The sequence below is a fragment of the Ambystoma mexicanum genome, chromosome 7q (assembly GCF_040938575.1).
Source record: "Ambystoma mexicanum isolate Mex_15411 chromosome 7q, UKY_AmexF1_1, whole genome shotgun sequence".
Classification (NCBI taxonomy): domain Eukaryota; kingdom Metazoa; phylum Chordata; class Amphibia; order Caudata; family Ambystomatidae; genus Ambystoma; species Ambystoma mexicanum.
This window is the reverse complement of record NC_090941.1, coordinates 239,744,399-239,768,220: the sequence shown is the minus strand read 5'-3', so window position 1 is coordinate 239,768,220 and position 23,822 is coordinate 239,744,399.

Sequence of the window (23,822 nt, the reverse complement as noted above, 5' to 3'; positions counted from 1 at the left end):
GGATCATGGATTTCCCGAACTTTCTCAACCTCCTTAACACGTGAGGAATGACAGGGACTGGAGTAAATGCGTATAGGAGTGGAAACTCCCAGTCCAATACGAACGTGTCTCCTAGAGCTCCTCTTGGGAAAATTCCCTTTAGCAGTACAGTTTACACTTCCTGTTGACATAGCGACACACAGATCCACTTGAGGGGTTCCAAAAGGGTGAAGATCTCTTGAAGGACTTCCTGAGCTAGTTACCACTCTTTGGAGACTGTGCTCTGCCTGTTCAGAGCATCCGCCACCGTATTCTTCTCTACAGCTAGGTGAACTGCTGGTAGAGAGATTCCATCTTGAACTGGCCAGAACCATAGCTGCATTGCCTCTCTGCAGAGTGGTAATGACCCTACACCTCCTCTCTTGTTGAGGTAGTACATGGGCACTGTGTTGTCCATCATCATCAGGACATTCTTTCCCCATACAGAGGGCAGAAAAGCCTTCAGTGCTAGTTTGATTGCTCTCATCTCCAAAAGATTGATGTGTAGTATGGACTCCAATGGAGACCAACTACCGCAAATTGGCAGATCGTTGGCGTGGGCTCCCCTCCCCGTGAATGAGGCATCTGTCACTACTGTTACCTCCAGCCATAGTGGCAAAAAAGGTTCTCCCTTCAGAATATTGTCTTTGCAGGCCCACCACAGGATATCCTGTGCATCCCTGCTTGATACCTGAGGTAGGTCTGACATGTTGCTGGAAAACTGAGACCATTGTTTCCGGAGACCCCATTGAAGGGATCTCATTCTCAGGTGAGCTGCTGGTAACAGAAAAATGCAGGATGGCATGAGGCTGAGCAAACTCAAAAAGTCAAAGGCCGGTAGACGCTGGGAACTCTGAAACTTGGAGACCATCTGCAGAATGTCTTGATCCCTCACCTCGGGTGGCCGCTCTTTGCCAAGGATGTATCCAGTACAGCCCAGATGAACTGGAGTTTTTGAGCTCGTGTTGTGTGGGACTTCTTATAATTAAGGGAGAATCCCAGTCCGTTTAGAGAGTGGCAGGTCACACTGAGATGCTCCAGGTCCTGTTTGGGAGAATGTGCGCTGATCAGCCTATCGTCCAGGTAGGGGTAGACGTGAATCCCCCCACTCCTGTGACTCACTGCCACCACTGCCATCAATTTGGTGAATACCATTGGGGTGGAGGTCAGCCGAATGGCAGATTTTGAAACTGACAATGAGAACCGCCAATGGAAATCCTCAGGTGCTTACTGTGTTTGAGATGGATTGGCACATGAAAATAAGCATCCTGAAGGTCCAATGAAACCATCCATCCTGGACTTGAAGGGCCTGAAGGATCTGAGAAAGTGTGACCATCTTGAACGTGTCCTTCCTGAGAAACTTCTTCAAGTATCTCAAGTCTAAGCTGGGTCTCATTCTTCCATCCTTCTTTGGGTTTAGGAAATATGGAGAATACCATTCTGTGTTCCTCTCCGCTACAGGTACTAGCTCTATATAGCACTTTTCTAAACATTTCCTGCTCAAGGAGCAGATCTGGAACCCTCAAAGAATGGCTCCCTCCGTGGATTGTTCTGAAGTCTCTGAATGAGGCGGAGGCAGTAACCTTGGGCTATGGTTTGTAATTCCCAAGCATCCAAAGTAATGTCTTGCCATTCTTTCAGATGCTGACGCAGTCTGCCTCCTACTGGGGTGTTGTTACTCAAGAGATGTTTTGAGGTGTCTGAAGCAGTGACTGTTGATAAAGATGCCACTGCTTTAGCGGGCTCTGTACCTCTCCCTTGTCCGCCACCAGGGAATCTTCTTTGGCCTCTTTGACCAGCCATTACTCCAATTCTTCCAACTGAGGAGTAGTAGTGAAATGATCTTCCCCTCGAAGAAGTTCAACTAGAGTGAAAAGGCTGAGGCTGCCTAATAGGGGTACCCAAAGACTTGGCTGCGCCTTTGAGGTCTGCAGCTTCTCGAGGCTTTTATCAGCCTTGCTTCCAAAAAGATGAGATTCGTCAAAAGGCATGTTAAGGAGTATAGACTGCACGTCAGGTGCATATCCAGATTTCCTTAACCACGCAAATCTGTGAATTGCGTTGCTTGTCACCATGGCTCTGCTGACACTATCAGCAGAATCTAAACCCGACTGAAGAGACTTGCACATTTCTTCCTTGCCTTCCTTAACCATGGCCAAGACCCCATCACTTTCCTCCCCTTCAGGAATATGCTGAGCCGCCATAGAAATTCAGTCCCATAGAGTTTATGTAAACTTTGCCAAAGCATATAGAGGGTTGGCTGATTTAAGAGCCAGGCTCCCAGCAGAAAATACATTTCTTGACCAGGCATCTACCCTTTTATCATACATATCTGTGGGATTGTTGGATAAGCTGCCCGTTTTGACATAGTGGTTGTTTCCTGCAACACCAGACCTTCTGGGGTCGGGTGTTTCTACAAGTAGCTGGGGTCACTAATTGATGGAGGTTTTTTCCACGTCAGGTTCTTATTTACTCTCGGACTTGACTCTAGTGCTTCCCAATTTCCACTTACTCTTTTCTGCAGAGCAATCTGAAAGGGTAAGTTAGGATCCCTTTGAGGACCTTTATCCATGATATCTATAAGGTTGTCCTGTTCGAAAGTGAGGCAAGGTCTGCTCCATCCCATGTAATCCACTACCTTGGTCATCAACTGCCTGTATGAGGTATCTCCAGGCTTATCTGACTCTGGCTTTCCAAATTCCAATTCCTTTGAAGTGTCCACTCCACTGGCTGTCTGTTACTTTTCGTGCAGATGTTTCAGTCTGGATTCCTCTGATATGAGACTATCAGGGACATTTGATGTGCCATACTGCAAACCAAAGGGCACATCATTATCAGACAGCTTGTTGTCCCCATAAAGAGAGGTCAGAAATGTAAAGAAATCCTTTCTTGGTAAAGGGGTGAAGGTTTTCTGTATCTCAGGTAAAGGCATCAAAGGAGTCGAAGGTTTCGAGCCAGATGCCCGTGGAGCCATCAATGTCTTTGATGACAATGTATTTGACGTCAATTGCATTGATGGTGCGGCTGGCATAAATGGCTTTGATGACCTGGACTTGTCTTTAGACTTAACACTCGAAGGACCCCTCGATGATTTACCATCGTGTCAAGGCCTCGACAGATCTCAGTTGGAATCTGGCCTACGTCCCAGGCTCGAGGGCGCGCAGATTTTGGCTCGTGCCCTTTCCTTACTGGCTTCAGAACGCACGGTAGTAGCATGGTCTGCCTGCTCCAAGGGTTTCTGGATCTCAAATATGTTAAGCATTTCAGGGAATTTACCTACAGCCAATTTCCCCTTATGCTCTTTCAGAGCTTTTCCGGTCATCGATTGACACTTTGAACAGGCTGAGGTCTTGTGCTCCACACCGAGACACCACAAGCATACGCAATGCGGATCCATCAGCGCCATCTTCTCATTGCAGTCTTGATACGTTTTAAATCCGGTCTTCGGGTTAGTTGGTGTTGAAGACAATACAGGATGCTTGGAAAAGACTGCATATGCTGGTCTATGGACAGGTATACACGAAAGGCATATGGAAAGAAAGAGAGGTTGGGAGCAAAGTGTAGGATTTCCAAACCATTTTAGTGGAAGCAGTACAGCAAGAAAATAACAAGTGCCTCAAGAAATTTGAAGTGAGTGCCAAACTGCTCACATGGATAAAACACAAAGCAGTGCCCATTCCCATCGCACTGCTCAAGGGAGCCACTTTGTTTCCAGAATGCAGAGGTTGTGGAAAATCAAGGATGCAAGCAGATTTTGAAGGAACCAGGCATGAAGGTCAGAAAAGCAGTTTTCATGGACCACTATTGGCCTGTGGGTCAAAGGAATTCTTGCTGCTGCCACCCAACTGGGGAGGACTATGTGCACTAGTACATCTGGACACCCCAGAATTAGTAGTGCCCCAGAAAGACATACAAATAGAAGGGTTCTCTAAAATGAATGCCAGAAAAAGAAACAAGATATCTGTATAAAATAAAAAAAATAAATAAAAATAAAAGTAGGGTTGACCAGAGTTAAAATAGGGAACTATGCCTTATCGGATCAAGAAAAGGCATTGGATGCAATACCACCAGAAAACATCCTGTTCAGCCTAACTGAGATGTTCTTTGCATCTATTGTTCCAGCAGTACAGACAAGCATAAATGCAAATTGGCTCCAGATTACACATTGGGAGCTGATGCCATTAATGGGATTTTACACCATTAAGGAAGAACTGAGGGCAGTTAGGCTAATGGCGCTCTAGAAAAGATACATTCTAGATCTTCTCACAGCAATGGTGGGAGGAGTTTGTGCCAAGATCAGGTTTTCTGGCTGCACATTCCTTCCTGCCAATGATGAAGCCAATGGGACTCTGACAGAGGGCATCACCTTGCTCTCTGTACTGAACTGGAATATGGAGGCAGAAATGAAAAACGTATGAAAAGACGGAGCTTGGCTGTAATATATATTCTCAAGGATACCAACATCGATGGCCAACAGACTGAAAGTACTAGCAACAGCTTTGATATTAGTGTTGCTGATATGTTGTGTCATCAGAATAATCATTACGAAAGACAACTAAGAAGAGTGTAGGGATGAAAGTACTGCTAGACGTAGGGACTGAAGAAGATGAGGGAAAAAAAACACAAAATTTGGACTGAAATCACAATTGACTGAGTGTCCTCTGTTCCCGACAGGAACGTTGTTCCTGTATCCATACAACACCTGTGATTATTGGGAACAATGGGTTTGGTGCAACCCTGATGGGGACTTCAGTGAAGTAACATGGAGCCTGGATGATCATGCAAAATACTATGGACATCTTGGAGGGATAACAAAGGGTTGGCTCCCAAAATTGCAGATAAACCAAAAGAGTCATGCAGGTATTGTGGTTGACAGGTCGACTAGAGGGGGATTTTAGATGGGGGGCCAAATCTGACCTGACCCTCATGCCCCCCACACAACTCTCAACGCGAAGACAGAGAAATCACAGATGTGCCTCACTCTTAGCCACATCGCTGCAATCATCAATGTATTGCAGGTTTGAGAAGCATTATTCTCTCAGACAGTAATTAAGAACATACCCAATCGATGATTTGGACAATATAGAAATGACAGCGGTAGCGGAGTGTACAGAGTGTTTCCTGTGTTCCCTGGTGGTCCGTGGAGATCGTGGAAGGCTGCGAACCGTGATACGAAAACCCCGGCAAAAAGAACAGCGAGTGCCTTTCTACTCTCTACTTCCCACGCTCTACTGACCCGCCTCCTAGGTGGAACATCGGGTAAGAGCGCGTGCGAGCTAATCGTAAAATTGAGCGAGTGAGTGAGCGAGAATGCAGACTGGAGCCACGGCGAATACCCATGCTCAAGCTCAAGCTCAGGCGAAGCGCGATATAGAAACCGCAAATATTTCAAATATTTCAAGTCTGTAGGTGGTATTAGGAAGGAACGCGCATGGGGAAATGAGACGCGCTGCCTCGTCCGCTCTGCTAGACTCACCGTTCCCCTGCCCAACGAGGATGACTCACGCGGGCGTACGATCCGGCGGCGGGGTGAAATTGACTGCAGCGGTCACAAATAGAATGCGGAATGCTGACCGCGATATGAGTGGCGACAGTGGCGACAGCGACAGTACAGAGATGAGTGAGAACGAGAGTGTGAGCAAGGTGGCGGATAGTGAGGACAACAGATCGAGCACGGCAATGAGTGAGAGGAGGGGAGAGAATGGGGAGAAGGGTCTGCTCCCAGTGAACAACAAACAAGAAGGAGCGTACAGTCATTACAAATGGACGACCGGACGACGAAGAAAAAACAGGAGGATCCCTTGCGGGCTATGGTAGCTGCTGGCGCAGAAAAGGACAAATGTTCTGTAATGATACACCACTTACAGGTGGAGAGTCCCTGTCCCATCTCATACAACCCCTCCCATCTCGATCAGAGGCAAAGTTCGTCCTCTGTTACATCTAAAGAGAGTGAGGTGCTCAAGCCTTGCTCAGCCGTCATTAAGGTCCCGTCATCCCTCAAAAATCAAAGCAATACTAGCCCAAGCCCAAAGCATATAAACCATCAGGGACTAGAAGAGTTGAATCATCAAGGAAATCCTATTGAAGATCAAACATCGCCGGAGATGACTCAGTTAACTAATGAGACAAAGCGTTGGAAGGAGCTTTGCAATAAGGTCTCGTCACCTTCTCAGAGTGTATTAAGTATGGAAAAGACAACAAAAGCTGGATCCTCTTTAAAACTCTTGGCGTGGATAAGAGTGGCAGCAATGCATAAATCTGAAAACAAAACGCCTGAACGAATGATCACAAACTTACCATCACCAAATTTGAAGCAGTCTGAGGATTCAAGCCATCTAGTAATGTTGGAGAACACAGCCTCTGTTAGGTCATCGAAAGTTCTAAGTGAGGACTGGATGTGCCCTGAGGTTTGGAACGAAAGGAGCGTTGTACAAAATGTACAAAATGTGTCCAAACTATCAACTCGAAGAGACTCCTTGGAGATTGCCGACCAACTATTGAAAAATCTTGCAGAGATGAACCGTAAAATAACACAACCACGAAAATCCTCCCAAACTTATGAGAGAGAGAGAACTCGGCCACAAGCAGAGTGAAGAATGATTAATGACACGAATATCGGTGAAGTGCTGAGACTTGAGGCCGATACCCCACCCTTTGAGACAAGAAATGACAAAATCATAGTCTCACAAAAGAGGAACAGAAGAAATATAAGCTCAGACATTGAAACAGAAGGCCCAAACAAGCGCTTCAAAGGAGGGCCCGCTGCGAAAGCCTCTGCTCCGCCCAAAAGAGTGAGTGAATATAAAAACAGTCCTCTATCCTCGGAGTCAGAGAGTGATGAGAAGACAGCGCAGAGACAAAATGAGAGTCAGCTGGTGGGGGACCCGATAATGGTTAACGATCGAAAAAACTCCGAAATTAGCACTGCCTTGTTGGAATCAGTTGTTGCAAAACTAAGCCCGGTCCTGATGTCATCAGCAACGATAGCGGTGGCCCCCCTGATGAAACTATACGAAAATCTAAATGAAAATTGTCGCGATCAAACCACGCTAATTGCACTACTCAACTCGAAAATGATAAAGCTAGAGGCTGAGTTAACGGACATGACAGCTCAGGTTGTGACGTCCAGAAGAGGCAACGAAATCTCTTTAACAGCCCTGAAAGAGTCGCTAAAAAATTTGGCTGAAGATAAAAGACTTTTAGCAGATGTCACGAGACAAGCACTGACGCTGCTACAAAATGAACGTGAACACAAGAATACCATAGCTCCTATAAATCAGCCTTCCAGCATTTATCCAAGAGCAGAGATAACCAATGATCTGGTTCTTGTTGACAACAGCATGAGCGTATCCGGTGTTAGACAACAACAAGAGAAATTATCAAAAAACAACAAGGCTATTCCGATTCAAAATTGTACTTATGGAAAAGAACTTACAATTAGCACCGTAGAAAGCAATAGCTCTGAGAAAAGTTTCATTGAAAATGGTATCCCTACAGATCCGGTTACGCACTTAGTTGCCACTTGTATGACGAATCCAACAAACGCAGACCTACAAGATATAGCCCGAACTGATATGGAGAAAGAAAAAGGGGATAATCCGCCGACAATTGATCTGACCCAAGCTGAAAAAGGCAATGAGGACATTTCAGTGAGTGTGGAGACCGACCCCAAAGCATCATCAACAAAAAAGAATGAAGCGAAGTGGTTTGACATTTTTGAAAACGGGAAAAGTAAGAAATTTTACAAAAAAAAGACAGTCAATCAGAAGATGAGTAAAGGTACAAAAAAGTCAAAAAACCAACAAACCCAAAAGAATCAAAAGCCACGAAGCTCAACGAATTTCTTTACAAATAGTAAAGCTTTGAACATCACAGTGGACAACTCAGAGCAAAAATCATCAAAGAGCAAACATAAAAGTGACGATGCCATGGTCGAATCAGAAATCGAGACTTCTGAGCCTCTGACCGAAGCTAATCTTTCCGTTTCAGGATCAAACATAAACCCAAGGAGTCAGAATATTCCTCCGATGACAGAAGATGATGAGGCCGAGGCCGAGGAATTATTGAACCTGTCAACGTATAGCTCACCTGATGAAGACGAAATGGAGAGTGAAAATATGGAGGAGGTGGATCAAAAAAGTGAGGAGAGAGTTGACAATGCCGAGACCTCAAAGGACTCAACTGGTTCACGGATACCACTAAAAGTCCTTGAGAGAGAGAGTGGGTGTCAACCAAAAAGTAAAAGAGTCTTTTTGTGGCCAAGGACTCCAAAAAAAATCAACGATCTAAAAGATAAGGAAAGCGCAAAGCCTCAAGAAACACAAAGATACTATACACTGGAGGAGAAACGGATGATAAGCATGCAGAAAGCGAACACCGTGAAGAAAATTATACCAGTTCCGCAGAAGAAAATAAATGACTCAACGCAGGAACAGAGCGCAAAGTCTGAAACTCTAAAAGCCTCTCAGCGCTCCGAAAAAAATTCAGAGAGGGCATGGAGTGATAATCAATCTAAGTCGATCCAACAGCAACGTTCTGCCACAAACAACAATTCCCCCTCGTCAGCAGGACACCAGGCGTTCAGACTATTGGTAGAAAAAACAGAAATCAAAAAAAGTGACACGCCACTAAATAGGTATACCATCTTGCAGCTATTCCAAAAAATCCCCAGTCTAAGATCAATAAAAAGTGCCCGAATCGACCGAGTTGAAATAATAACAGATGCAAAGCAGAAATTTGTACTACTACACATTATAGAGAGAAAGGATGAGGAATTGGTCATGAGGTGTGAGAGGCAGCTGTGGGATGCCGGGTACCTTGTCTACGAGGTGGACAATGCGCTGGTGGGCGAAGTAACCAAAAAACCTACAGGTTCCAACCCACCTGCAGAAAAAGGTATCCTCCCTCCGGGGATCACCCATGTGATAACAAACGGAAGAGCAGAGGCTCAGAGGTGTCATGATGTGAATGAGAAGGAGGGAGACGAGACCAGTCACTGCTCGTCGATTGTGACAAGACTAAAAGAAATCAAAATAACAGTGGAAAACTGTGAGATGATAAAGTTAATGGATCCTAAGGTTGAGAAGAAGAATGCCCTTGAGGATGGTGGTGATAAATTGGCTTGGCTTGCGAAAACTCTAAATAGTCCAACGATGAGTTAATGCCATAAGCAGGCGACAAAGGTGATGATAGCCTCCTGGAACACGAGAGGCTTTTCCCATCTTTTGAACTCAACACTCGAAATTTTGGCAAAGGCTGATGTGATATGTCTCCAAGAAACGTGGCTCGCGAATACACCATGCGTAGAAGGTTTCGAATTGGCAATAAATCCAGCGATTAGACAAAAAAAAGGCCGCCCAATGTCGGGCCAACTAGTTCTTATTAAAAGGTCATCCGGTATGAGAATCACATCAGCATTAAACATCTCACCGTTTCTACAGATAATTAGTGTAAGTTCAGTAAACCAGAGAGAGAAAAAGGAGCAAGTTATCTATCTCTTAAATGTTTACTGGAACTCAACTCCAAAAACGCACCAAAAATTTGAAGACGACCTTTTAGAAGCAATAGATAATATCCTAAGTGATAACCCAGGAGTCCCACTGATAATGTGCGGAGATTTCAACATGAAACTACTAGAAATTGACTTAGTAAAGACTCCTAGGACATTCAAGGAAAGATACAAATGCGAATGTTGGCTTGACGAAATGGCGCATAGGAATTTGATAATGCAAAACGGAACAACTCGAGGAGATATCCCAGCAAAGCCAACATGGGAACGAGGAGGACACAAATCAATATTAGATTACATCTTTGTCTCAAATAGTCTAGTCCAAGACATTGTTACACTGAATGTGTTTAAGTCATAAAAAAGTGACCATAACATCGTGTCTATGGAATGGAAGATGGACATCCCAGTACTGCGGAAGCAATGGAGACAACTAGTCTCAGTGGTTCCGGGACAGAACAGACTGTGTGTAAAGAATACCGACATCGTGGCAGTGACAAAATCTTTGCACCAACATCAGGAGTTGGGGTGGTGTAATCTGATTGAATACCAACAATTCCTAGAGATCTTCAAAACTAAAAAGATGACTGCCCGGAATAGAGCCAGATACCAAAGGCACCAATATGATCCCGAGGTTGCAACAAGAAAGAGAAAGTTAAGGAAGACCCTGAGAAGAATTGGCGCTGCAAATCTGGTTGATGCAAGGAGCTTGATAAAAAAAGCAAAGAATCGATACACTAATTGGCATAAACAGCATAGAGCCTTAATGGAGCAACGGGACGCCGAAAAAATGCTGAATGCCCTAAATAAAAGGAACTCCATGGGCTTTTGGGCCATAATAAATGAAGCAATGAACCCCGAAAAAGCGATATTATCAAATATGGTAAACGAAAATAAGTGGGAAAGACATTATGCAAAGTTATTTGAAAAAAAGTTAAACTCAAGTAACACAAATTGCGAGTGGAGCCAGCCGTGGGAAATTGCAATAGATAAAGAAGACATCCGTACAACCATTATAAAAAGCAGCGCCTCACGTGCTGCAGGGCCCAATGATTTATCAAACGCGGACCTGAAAGAGAACATCGAAGAGTGGGTGGATTTTTGCGACACCTTGTTTCAATTAATAATAAAAGAAGGTCGGGTGCCATCCACATGGAAATCTGGAATAATCGTCCCTATCTTCAAGAAAGGAATCCGCACTGACTCTGCAAATTATCGGCCAATAGCCCTGCTCGACGTAGTAGGTAAAGTGTTTGCATCGCAATTACTTGCACAACTCACCACATGGATTCGGAAAGAGAAGATCTACGACGACCGTCAGACTGGGTTCGTTAAAGGTATAGGCTGTGGTGCGAATCTGTTAATCCTGAACCTGCTAAAAATCGAGGCAATTAGAACTGGCCAAAAAACATATCTTGCATTCATTGATATGGCAAATGCGTTTGATGGGGTGGACAGAGAAACCCTATGGAACAATCTTATGAAAAGGGGATGCAGCAAGAGCCTGATCCAAGCCATTAAAGAGCTATACTCGGACACTTATATCCAAGTCCGCTTGGACAGTGAAGGAAATCTAACGAACCCCATAGCAACAAAGCGAGGAGTAAAACAAGGGTGCCCATTAGGAGCAACCGTTTTCAACTTCTACATATCAGAAGTTGGTTCCGCCCTATCAAATGTAGTGTCTTTTTTCCACCGAGGATCAATGAAATTGAGATAAATCATATCCTGTATGCAGATGACATGGTGATCTTAGATCGTACACCAATTGGCCTTCAACGAAAATTGTCAGCGTTAAGAACTTTCCTAGAAGACCTGGGACTGGAGATCAACGCGGCCAAATCTAAATTCCTGATACTTGAAAACAAAAAAGGAAGAAAATCCAACAATTTCAGACAAGGCTGGTCGATCGGAGAGAAAAAGCTGAATAAAGTACCTCATACAAGGTACCTAGGAACAATCATCAGCTCTAGTATTAATGATGAGCCGATGACCAAAAAGCTCTTAAACAGCTGTAAACAACTGATTTCACAAGCCATCATAATTCAAAAAAGGTATGGGAAATTCTCTATTGATCCAGTAAGGAAATTTTACCAGAGTAAAGTATCTGCGATCTTAACCTACGGTGCAGAGAACATGTTCGGGTGCGACCATAAACTATGGTCGCGATGTGAAGGATTATTCTGGAAGAAAGTTCTTCAGATTCCCCAAAGTACGCCCACGGCCAATGTACTATACGAAGTAGGGATCACAACACTTAATGTGAGAATCACATTGAATAAGTTGGCATTGTTTAGGAAATTATACGAAGATGCAAATCTCCCTCCTCTAAAATCTTGGTTGTAGACAAGATGCAAAGAAAATCAGCGTTAAACGAATGGAAATTACAATGTAAAGGGATCCTAAACCAATTAGGAATGGATGAGCGATTGCTATGGTCCAATCCAAATTTAGTAAAAAGGAAATTGTTGGATCTCGATTGGATTGACAAAGGAGAGAAAAGATCAGCACCTAAATCCATGCAAAATGCACCACCTGAAGCGAAAAAACGCAACACACTCCCAAAATATCTAATGTTATCACCCTGTAGCCATTTGAGAAGGTTGTTCCTAAAGTTCCGTTTAAACATCTTTGAAACTAAAGATGTTTTAAGACACCGACGGATGATCCCTGAAAGTAATGTAAAGTGCAGACTCTGTGCAAATGCAGATGAAGACTTAAAACATCTCGTATTGTCTTGTACAGAACTGAGGGTACAACGGGAGAACTGTTTGGGGAAGGTGAAGAGTTCATGCCAGTCGTATAACTCCGAAGAATGGTGGAAACATCTTCACATTGGCGAAAGTAAAGCGCTGATGATTGGCACGATGAGACTCATGGAGCATATTCAATTCCAATTAGAGAAAAGTCCTTATGTTTGAATAGTGATGCTCGAGATTAAGAGGGAAAGGAGCTTTGAACACCAAATGGAAGGACTCAAGAGTCACTTATTTGTGTAATATTGAGTAGCATGAATTGAACATTTTAAAGGGTAAAAAGTAGGGCAGAAAGTGACAAATAGTTTTGTCTGTTTGTTCTATCTTATTCAATTTTTTTATTTTTTTTATTTTTTTTTTATTTTTTTTCTCTTCTTTTTACATTTTCAAAAAGTTTGTATAAACTAAATGAAATAAAAAAAAAAGGAAATGACATTGATCGAGCAAGCTGACTGCAAAGCTAAAATTCAATGATGTTATCGCTGACATCACAATGTAGCTGCGTTTATACATGAAGTACAAATCCATCCATTCATGAAGATTATACAAACATTCACTAGTTTTACTGAATATAGGCATGAAGCACATGCTTGTGGCTCATGTAGGTAGAGGACGGACAAACATACTTATTTCTCTATATAATCTTCCTTTGCCAAAACTGAAACCGCAAGATGCAATGTATTCGCATATTTAGCTTGCACAAGCTTGACTGCTACTAACGTGGAGAAGCCATAAGGAATGCTATGGAAGCTGTAGGTCTCTGAAATGGACAGTAAAGTGAAGACAGTCTTCGAGAACATGAACATGTTGACATGATCGCCACAGGCACCCAGAGACAAGGCACCTCGCCAAGGCCAAGTGTAGAAAGTTCCAGTTACCTAGACAATTAGCCACTTGCGGGAAGTCCAGCTGTAATCCTCATAATTAGAAGCAGGACAGCTTCATTTTGTGGTGTCAACACACGTGACCCAGCCGAACAGGACAATGCCCATTCATTCAAGGTAGACTAAGAGGACACTTTCCCGTAGAACCAGTGAAGCAATAGCTACAAGTCTTGCCCATGTACTGCTAACTGACTGCACTCTCCCAGGCGTAGGTGATCAGAGATGGCAATATTAGGGAACACTTTGCACCTCCATGTTCATTCCCATTGCCCTGAAAAGGTACACTCAGTTTGGTAACCTTCCACGGTCCCAGAGATGGGAGGACACATTCTGCCCAATCCAGATTCACCTTTCACGTGGGGATATAATTTGTTGCAAGGGCTGAGTCTTCCGTTCTTGTGGTGGGGAGTCTTTAATGGGCCCAAGTGTTCTCTGCAGATAATTGGGATAACTGCTAAAAAAACCCAGGCCACATCTATACAAATCGGCCACTTTACGAGTTCGGCCGTAAGCAGTAAAGTTGCTGATAACTCTGTTGCTGCCAACTTTACCACTACTTAAAATTAGGAGTTTGGGCCTGGAGTGGAGGATTTGTCTCCAAGAAAATTCTGGAGGTAAATCCTCCAACTCAATGCGGAAAAAATGGCAGAGTAAGCGGAATTACTGAAAATCTGCCACAGTAATTCAACCAAAAAGCTCCTAATGAGTCCAGTGTACTGAAAATAAATGAGGAATTACGCCAGGATACCGCCCACCTCGTAATGAGCCCAATTGTCTTTTGCGCCTTTGGCCGGGTGGCATGGCAAATATCATGCTAAAGAAAACCCCTGAATTGTGTGTGACTCTGTTGATATAGTGATATAGCTATTTTTGCCCTTTATGGCTCATAAAATCATTCTCCAGAGTGTGGGGTGAGTGGGCACCGCTGGGCTTCTTTTCTTTTTGTGAAATACGTCATCAGACTAAACCGCGCTTGGTTCAAACATCAATCAAGAAAAAATATGAAAACAACTATGCCTTGTTAAGATCTGAAAAATGGCATATGATGGTAAGTATTCAAATCTGGTTTATTCTAAACAGTCGACACGTGTTTCGACCAGCCAGGTCATCCTCAAGGCTGTGTACATTGAGTCATAAACAATTTAGCCAATTCAAGAATAAAAAACAAGAAATTTCCAGATATTTGCGTAGACCGGGCAATCCAGCCCCCAATCCAATCAAGTTACCAAATATATGAAGAGAGAAAAAGTAATCATAAATTTCTTTTCAATGCATGTGGACAATGGATTGCTCACTCTGTTTTTCACAGAATAAGGGGATTCACCTATTGGACCACTAACCTATACCTTTCATTCACTGGAATGGACAATTTAGTGATATAATGCAAAAATATTTAAACATTTTTGACATGTTTACATTACTTTATAACTGATCAGACTTTATTCATTATTTTATTTTATTGGACTTATGAATATCCCACCTCCCCGATGACAACATCCTGTGTGGTATGGTTTTTTGTTTCTGATCTTAACAAGAAATTGTTGTTTTCATATTTTTTCTTGATTGATGTTTGAACCGAGCGCGGTTTAGTCTGATGACGTATTTCAGTGACAGTCACCAACTTTAAGAACCTTAGTGGGGGGTTCCTAAAACATTAAGACTTCCGCAGCTGGTACTAAACTTATATTCTAGTGGGATCAACAGCACACAGTCTTCAGTATCTCACCCACATTTGAAGTTTACATTTCTTTAATAGTGATACTTTCTGTGCCAGCTGACTTTCTTCACTAACTATGACAGACTATATGTGCAATAGGGATGAGGACAGGGCCGCTTTATTTTCTCCGAGAGGGAGCACAGCCAATCCTTTTAAATCTAATTACACATCAGCAGAAACTTTGCGACAGAAATTCATTAAATTGGAAAGACTTTCCAAAAGGGAAATTAATAAGTATTGGGATCATGCTTCCCTAGCTAACTATTTAGAGAACAATATTATTCCTTGTGGTTTAAGGATCCTTATTTTTCCAAATTTTGAAAAAGAAGAAGACGCTGATCTAGCGGAGAAATGGGAACACATTTTGAGCACTAGCTCTAAAACAATGTTAGAATTACTTATAACTCATGCAACCAGAGAACACAAAAGAGTCATTGAACAGATCAATATCGTTAAAGAAGAGATCAAAAACATGACTAATGCAGAAACTACCAAACAAAAAAACTTTGAAAAAATGAATGAGATCCTTAGAGAATATCAGGACGAAATAAAAATGAGGACATTTCGTAAATTCTTTTGTGACGATAAAGATTATAGATCTGATCGAATTTATACATTTCAACCCAAGTATGATAATCTAGGTCCTAGATCCAAACCTAGTTCAGCAAATACAACACCAGCTAGTTCAGTTGCAGATTCAGAGGAAGATTTACCTGAAGGCACTAATGATAGTGAGAACAGATCAGAACCCGAGATGGGGCGTGGATTAAGTTTTTTAGAAGAGATCCACAGTCATAAGAAGGGAGACCAAAGATCCCTAAGTACCAAACAACTAAGATTCAAAACACCACCAAGTGCATCTACATCAACAGGCAATGCCACACAAGGGGTTGGCGGCGGGGGAAACATAAGCGGAAGAGGCAGTTCCGACGAAGATATTGGTTGTCCAGGAATTATCACCAGATAGAGCATGAGGACGAAATTGGCTCAGCAACAGACTTAAATTTTGTTGTCTATCTGACCGCATACTGTCTAATACAGAAATCTCAGTACTTAATAAGGGACTTTAATTTGCGCCAGACAGTAGAACTCATTTTATTGACTTTCAAATTGATTTGTTTAAATTCACACGCAAATTGAAATTCAAAAAATGTTTTGCAACTGAGGTACGTTTTTTTACTACTAAGACAATTCCATTACCCTTGAGTACCCTGACTCTCTTGGACCTTAAGACCATTGAGACCCTAACTTAATTAAATTAGGAGGGAGATACAGAATTAGATACCATATGTTCAGACTTAGGGGTGAATTTAAGACAACTCCCTATCAAAGTATTGATACCTCCTTCCAAATTTACTCCTCAAATTCTATCAGAGAATGTGATTGACATTTTACAGAAAGCTATGATCAAATACATACATAACCTAATGGACAAACCTAGGCACAGAAATGCTAGACCCAGGTACAATTTAAGCAAAGAACAACAAAGAGCCCTCACTACTCTGATGCAGGACCGTACTATTACCATAAAGGAAGCGGATAAGGGGGGCAATGTTGTTGTCTTGAATACTGTTGACTATCTAGCAATGGGCCTAGCACATCTAAACAATTCCCAAAGCTATACACTATTGAAATCCAATCCCACCAAGAGGATAGTTTTGCCACTACAGGACCTCATATCTAAATGGTATAATGCAGGTTTACTAACAGATGACGAAAAGCGGTTTCTTTTGATTACTAATCCCACAATGCCTACTATGTATTTTTTACCCAAAATACACAAGACATACCAACAGCTACCCGAGGTGAGACCAATCATGAGTGGCATAGGTTGGGCCACTGAAGGGCTTTCAAAATATTTGGACGAAGCATTGAAACCATAAGTAGTTAAAATTCAATCATGTAGAAGAGACAGTACTCATGTACTGCAGTTTCTCCAATCTGTGGAATGGCAGTCAGATTTTCGAATTGCTACTTTAGATGTCTCAGCACTGTATACTAGCATACAACATGGTCTCGCAATAGATGCTTTAGATTTCACATTTCGCAATTGCTCTGCCTCATATTGGAAACATGTGGAAATGCTTAAGGAATTTCTGGTATTTACTTTACAGGATAATGTTTGTCTTTTTAATAATCAATACTTTGCACACGAAAAAGGAGTTGCCATGGGAGCTAAATTTGCACCATCTTTGGCCAATCTTTTCATGGCCCAATTTGAAGAACTACATGTTTTAAACATAACACTTTTTCACACAACATCATCAAATCGAAAAGGTTTATTGATGATATCATTATCATTTGGAAGGGTTGTTAACTGTTAACTGTTATTAACTGATAGTGAAGGCAATAACAAACGGTTTAGGTAGATTAATACCTCTACAATCCCACCAATTTGCAAATTCTAATAGTAAGCACTAACCTGGTCAGACGGCAGATGTGAGGAACAGCAATGCAGAAAGCAAGGACTTCCCGGAGGATCCTGACTCCTCCCACCAGAACTAACGACCAGTAAGGGAGAGAGCACAACCCCCAGGGAAACCCTCTGGGGGAAAAAACCCTGCGATGTTGATGGATAGGTTCAGGACTGGGTCTTGGGAGTCGTCGTAATCCTCTGGCCGTTAGACCACAGGAAGGCAGAGGTGAGAGTTCTACAGATGAAAATTAGGACAGGCGAGTAAGATGCAAAAGAGAGGTAAGTCTTAATGTTTTGTAAAAGGAAAGCCGGTCTCCACTTACAGGCACTATTTAATGTATTTGGTTCGAAGCATGGCTACAGAGTCAGTTCAGATTGACCCAAAGATCCTCTGTCTCGGAAGGTGGGGAACGAGAGGTCCCTGAAAAGATTGGGAATTAATCTCAGAGCAAAAGAAAGGATGAGAAACCCAGAGAGAAGTAACAGAGAGGATCTCACTTTCCGGAAATAGACAGGGGTCCTACTACTTGATGTTCGTTCGGAGGATGGATACGAAGCGCTGGCTTGAAAGTGATCAGAGAATGAAAGACGTCCCGGAGGAACGGCGGTAAGGATGAACTGTAGAGGGATTCTAATAATGGAATTAGTCAAAAGAGAAGGGTTAGGGAAGAGACAAATGAGCACAACAGAGAGAGCAGGCAATCACCTAGATACAAACTTACAGAGCATCACGTAAAATAGTAGCGACGCGTCGAAGTGGGCTCTTTCGGTTCCTAAATGGAGTCACATGACCAGCCGATCGTGTCCGTAGAGAACGTGAAGCAACTAGATGCTGCATGCCGCGTTTCAGATGAATTTAGCATCCATCTTGGATGAATCCCGTCGTACCGAACCACATAACCGCCTGTTATGCCAAAGGGACCAACGTCGGAATGGTGTAACAAGGGTTCTTTATCAAATGTTGAACAATTTGTGGAATACATCAATGCTAATGAATTTGGTATTAGTTTGTCAGGACATGTGAGTGCCTCGCAAATAGACTTTTTGGATTTACACATTTTCATTCACAATAACTCCATCCGTACAAAAACCTACCGAACACCTACAGAGGTTAATTCGGTCTTGCATGCAAGCAGTAGTCACCAACGAAGTACCATTAATAATATCCCGGGAGGGGAATTCTACAGAGCCAGGAGAAACTGTAGTCTAGATACTGATTAATCAAGCAAATATAAATTATTGATACAGCGTTTTCATGAAAGAGGTTATTGCCGGACGATCGTTGAAAAATCAGTCAAAAAATATGCTCAAACAAAACAGGTGGATTTAGTGGTTGATAGTTGTAAAGATAACATCAAGTCTCAACATATTGCTATTATCACACGATTTTCTAAAGACAGTAGTCTTTTGTACAAATTGGTAGCCAAGCATTGCCACATTTTGAAGTTGGACAAAGATTTAGCACCTTTATTAACTGAACAACCCAAACTCACGTTTACAAAGGCATCCAACATCAAACAAAAATTATGTCCATCCTTCTTTGATCCTACTCCACCACAAGACAAGGTTTGGCTACGAAAAAGGCCATGGTTTTCACAAATGTGGCAATTGTAACCAATGCAGGTTTGCCTTGGACAAATGTTTTAAATTCTGTGATGGTTTGGGGCATGAGATAGAAATATCTGATTTTATTAACTGTAAAACATGTTATACAGTCTATGCTATCATATGTGTATGTGGCAGATGTTACATTGGTAGCACAATCAGGCAGCTGCGGGTACGTTTCTGAGAGCATTTACAGAGTTTGAGAAACACAGATTCCAAATTGCCTCTAGCCATTCATTGGCAGAAAGATCATCAAATGGATAATCTAGAAGACTTACGATTTGTGGGTCTAATGAGAGCTAACAGGGGAATAAGAGGAGGGAATTTACAACTCAAGCTTCGGAGAATGGAGGCCAAGCTAATTTGTCTTTGTAGAGCAACAGAATGCGGTTTCAATTCGGACCACAAAATGTATGTGTTTCTATAATTTACGATATAATCATTAGTAAGAGAAGCTACCCATTGTCCACATTGCATGGGTTTTCCATAATTTACATCAGTTTACAGCAACAGTAACCTTTTTTCTCTATTTTTGGCCGTAGCTTATTTTATTATTTTATTTTATTTCATTTTACTATCCCCAATTTGTTGTAATTCAATATTCATTCACTTCATATTTCACATATTTGTCTTACAATCATTCATTAATCAATCTGCTTTATTTGCAATTCCTTACTCTCAGTTATTTGCTAGCTTATTCGTGCATTTTTCACGAATATATCAGATTTAGAACAAGTCAAGTAGCGGTTGTTAAGTTCAAGTTTCTCACACGTGTTCAATTCCATTATTTTCACTATTTAACTCTTAACTCCAACTAGGAGCTACACGACACATTCACCATTGAGTCTCATTTTACTCACATGAAGAGTGACATCCAGTTGATGTTTTGTTTACTATGTCGTCACACGTTTGTTTTACGTGTGACGTCACAATGGTATGTCCGAATCGGCCATCTTAATTGCAGATCACTTGTAGGCTGACTGCGGGGGTGCACGGACAGCAGAGCTGAAGGGGATTGATCCTGTGTGTAATATTGTTCTTGGATTTAAACCATCTGTAATAGGTAAGCCCTGTAGACAATGACACGAGTTGTTTTAAACAACCTAATGTAATCACTATAAATAAACTAGAGCCGGTTCTCTTACTTACTGCGTTGCATTTCCAGAACTTTTAATTATTTGGAGATTACCACAGACAAATCATTCGTTCTTTGATGGAGTAACAGCCATTGCCCCATAGACTCTTCACAACAGAATTCAAATCGGGACAAAGCAATCCCAGAGGTAAATACTCCCTTTCAGATGTTATTCATACATACGATTCTTCTTGATAAATTATTCTGCATCAGATAAACTAATTAGGTTTATTATTTTGAATATAATCCCTTTTAGAGACACTAAAAGACCATATTTGTTTCAGGGTAAGCAAGTTTTGACACCCGCCACAAATATGTTTATTTAAAACCGCTTTCTGGTTGTTTAACGCAGGAAGAATCACATTTCATTAATTATAGCTAATCTGTGGGATGTAGTATAACAGCACTCGTGGTGACAGTTTTTCAATGCATGTGGACAATGGATTGCTCACTCTGTTTTTCACAGAATAAGGGGATTCACCTATTTGACCACTAACCTATACTTTTCATTCACTGGAATGGACAATTTAGTGATAGAATGCAAAATTATTTAACATTTTTTGACATGTATACATTACTTTATAACTGATCAGACTTTATTCATTATTTTATTTTATTGGACTTATGAATATTCCACCTCATCCTGACAACATCCTGTGTGGTATGGTTTTTTGTTTCTGATTACTTTTTCTCTCTTCATATATTTTGTAACTTGATTGGATTGGGGGCTGGATTGCCCAGTCTGCGCAAATGTCTGGAAATTTCTTGTTATTTATTCTTGAATTGTTTAAATTGTTTATGACTCAATGTACACAGCCTTGAGGACGACCTGGCTGGTCGAAACACGTGTCAGCTGTTTAGAATAAACCAGATTTGAATACTTACCATCATGTGCTATTTTTCAGATCTTAACAAGACATTGTTGTTTTCATATTTTTTCTTGATTGATGTTTGAACCGAGCGCGGTTTAGTCTGATGACGTATTTCAGTGACAGTCACCAACTTCGAGAACCTCAGTGGGGGGTTCCTAAAACATTAAGGGGGTAATTCATAGAATTCAGCGCACAAGTGGCGCACGCGGCTGGCGCACAGTGTGCGCGTGCGAATCCCTGCGCCAGCCGCGTGCGCTAAAATCCATTTCCGCGCACAGCGTATTCATGTATTCCAGCCACCAAAACCAGCCGTGGCGCACAGTGGCGCAGCGACCCTACAGCAGCGCCAGTTACGCCCCCAAGAACGCCTCTCGCGCAGGGAAAAGCCATCAATATACCCAATCCAGCGCAAAGGGCTGCGCTAACCCTGTACCAGCACGGTAAGCGGGCTATGTGTATCACTGGGGTGCGCGGGAAGTACCTACGCGATTGGCCCCGTGCGAGCAGGGTACGCGTATTTCAGGGGTGCGCCGGAAATTCTACACGCGATTTCCGCAGGGTACACGTATCTCAGGGGTGCGCGGGAATTTCCACACGCGATTGGGCCCGTGCAAGCAGGGTACGCGTATCTCAGGGGTGCGCAGGAAGTGCCACACGCGATTACAGCAGGGTACGTGTATTTCAGGGGTGCGCGGGAATTTCCACACGCGATTGGGGGTACGCGTATCTCAGGGGTGCGCGGGAAGTGCCACACGCGATTTCAGCAGGGCACGTGTATTTCAGGGGTGCGCGGGAATTTCCACACGCGATTGGGGGTACGCGTATCTCAGGGGTGCGCGGGAAGTGCCACACGCAATTTCAGCAGGGCACGTGTATTGCAGGGGTGCGCGGGAAATTCCACACGCGATTTCATCATGGTACGTGTATTTTGGTGTGCGGGGGAAGTTTCACACGCGACATCAGCAGGGCACGTGTATCCCAGGGGTGCGCGGGAAGTAACACACGCGATTCCATCAGGGTACGTGTATTACAGGGGTGCGCGGGAAGTTCCACACGCGATTGGGCCCGTGCAAGGAGGGTACGTGTATTTCAGGGGTGCGCGGGAAGTTCCACACGCGATTGGGGGTACGCGTATCTCAGGGGTGCGCGGGAAGTGCCACACGCGATTTCAGCAGGGCACGTGTATTTCAGGGGTGCGCGGGAATTTCAACACGCGATTGGGGGTACGCGTATCTCAGGGGTGCGCGGGAAGTGCCACACGCGATTTCAGCAGGGCACATGTATTGCAGGGGTGTGCGGGAATTTCCACACGCGATTGGGGGTACGCATATCTCAGGGGTGCACGGGAAGTGCCACACGCGATTTCAGCAGGGCACGTGTATTTCAGGGGTGCGCAGGAAATTCCACACGCAATTTCATCATGGTACGTGTATTTTGGGGTGCGGGGGAAGTTTCACACGTGACATCAGCAGGGCACGTGTATCCCAGGGGTGCGCGGGAAGTATCACACGCGATTCCATCAGGGTACGTGTATTACAGGGGTGCGCGGGAAGTTCCACACGCGATTGGGCCCGTGCAAGCAGGGTATGTGCATTTCAGGGGTGCGCGGGAAGTTCCACACGTGATTCCATCAGGGTACGTGTATTACAGGGGTGCGGGGGAAGTTTCACACGCGACATCAGCAGGGCACGTGTATCCCAGGGGTGCGCGGGAAGTAACACACGCGATTCCATCAGGGTACGTGTATTACAGGGGTGCGCGGGAAGTTCCACAGGCGATTGGGCCCGTGCGAGCAGGGTGTGTGCATTTCAGGGGTGCGCGGGAAGTTCCACACGCGATTCCATCAGGGTACGTGTATTACAGGGGTGCACGGGGAGCACCACACGTGAACTGCACGTGTGGGTCCTCCCAGGTGTTCCCTCTACACCCTCCACGGCCCCTGCAGGTGGCTCACACCACAGGGGCCTACCCTGCACATGTCCTGCAGGCACACCATCCACCATGGCCATGACCCCCAGCCAACCCACATGTCAACTTGCACTACTGCCCACCAACGCATGTCCCCCTGCACCCCCAGTCACCAGGGGCAGCCTCCACCAGGCCCCCACCCATGTCTCGCACCACCCCCACCCCCCAGCCACCAGGGGCACCCACCACCAGGGCCCCACCCATGTATCCCACCACCCCCACCCTCCCAGTCACCAGGGGCACCCACCACCAGGCCCCCACCCATGTCTCCCAGCACCCCCACCCCCCAGCCACCGGGGGCAGCCTCCACCAGGCCCCCACCCATGTCTCGCACCACCCCCACCCCCCAGCACTGTGGGGCACCTGCCAGCAGGCCCCCACCCATGTCTCCCACCACCCCCACCCCCCCAGTCACCAGGGGCACCCACCACCAGGCCCCCACCCATGTCTCCCAGCACCCCCACCCCCCAGCCACCAGGGGCACCCACCACCAGGCCCCCACCCATGTCCCCCAGCACCCCCACCCCCCAGCAGTGCAGGGGCAGCCTCCACCAGGCCCCCACCCATGTCTCACACCACCACCACCCCCCAGCCACCAGGGGCAGCCTCCACCAGGCCCCCACCCATGTCTCCCAGCACCCCCACCCCCCAGCCACCAGGGGCACCCACCACCAGGCCCCCACCCATGTCTCCCAGCACCCCCACCCCCCAGCAGTGCAGGGGCAGCCTCCACCAGGCCCCCACCATGTCTCACACCACCACCAACCCCCAGCCACCAGGGGCACCCACCACCAGGCCCCCACCCATGTCTCCCACCACCCCCATACCCCCAGTCACCAGGGGCAGCCTCCACCAGGCCCCCACCCATGTCTCCCAGCACTGTGGGGCACCTGCCAGCAGGCCCTCACCCATGTCCAACTCATGTTCCCCACCACCCCCACCCCCA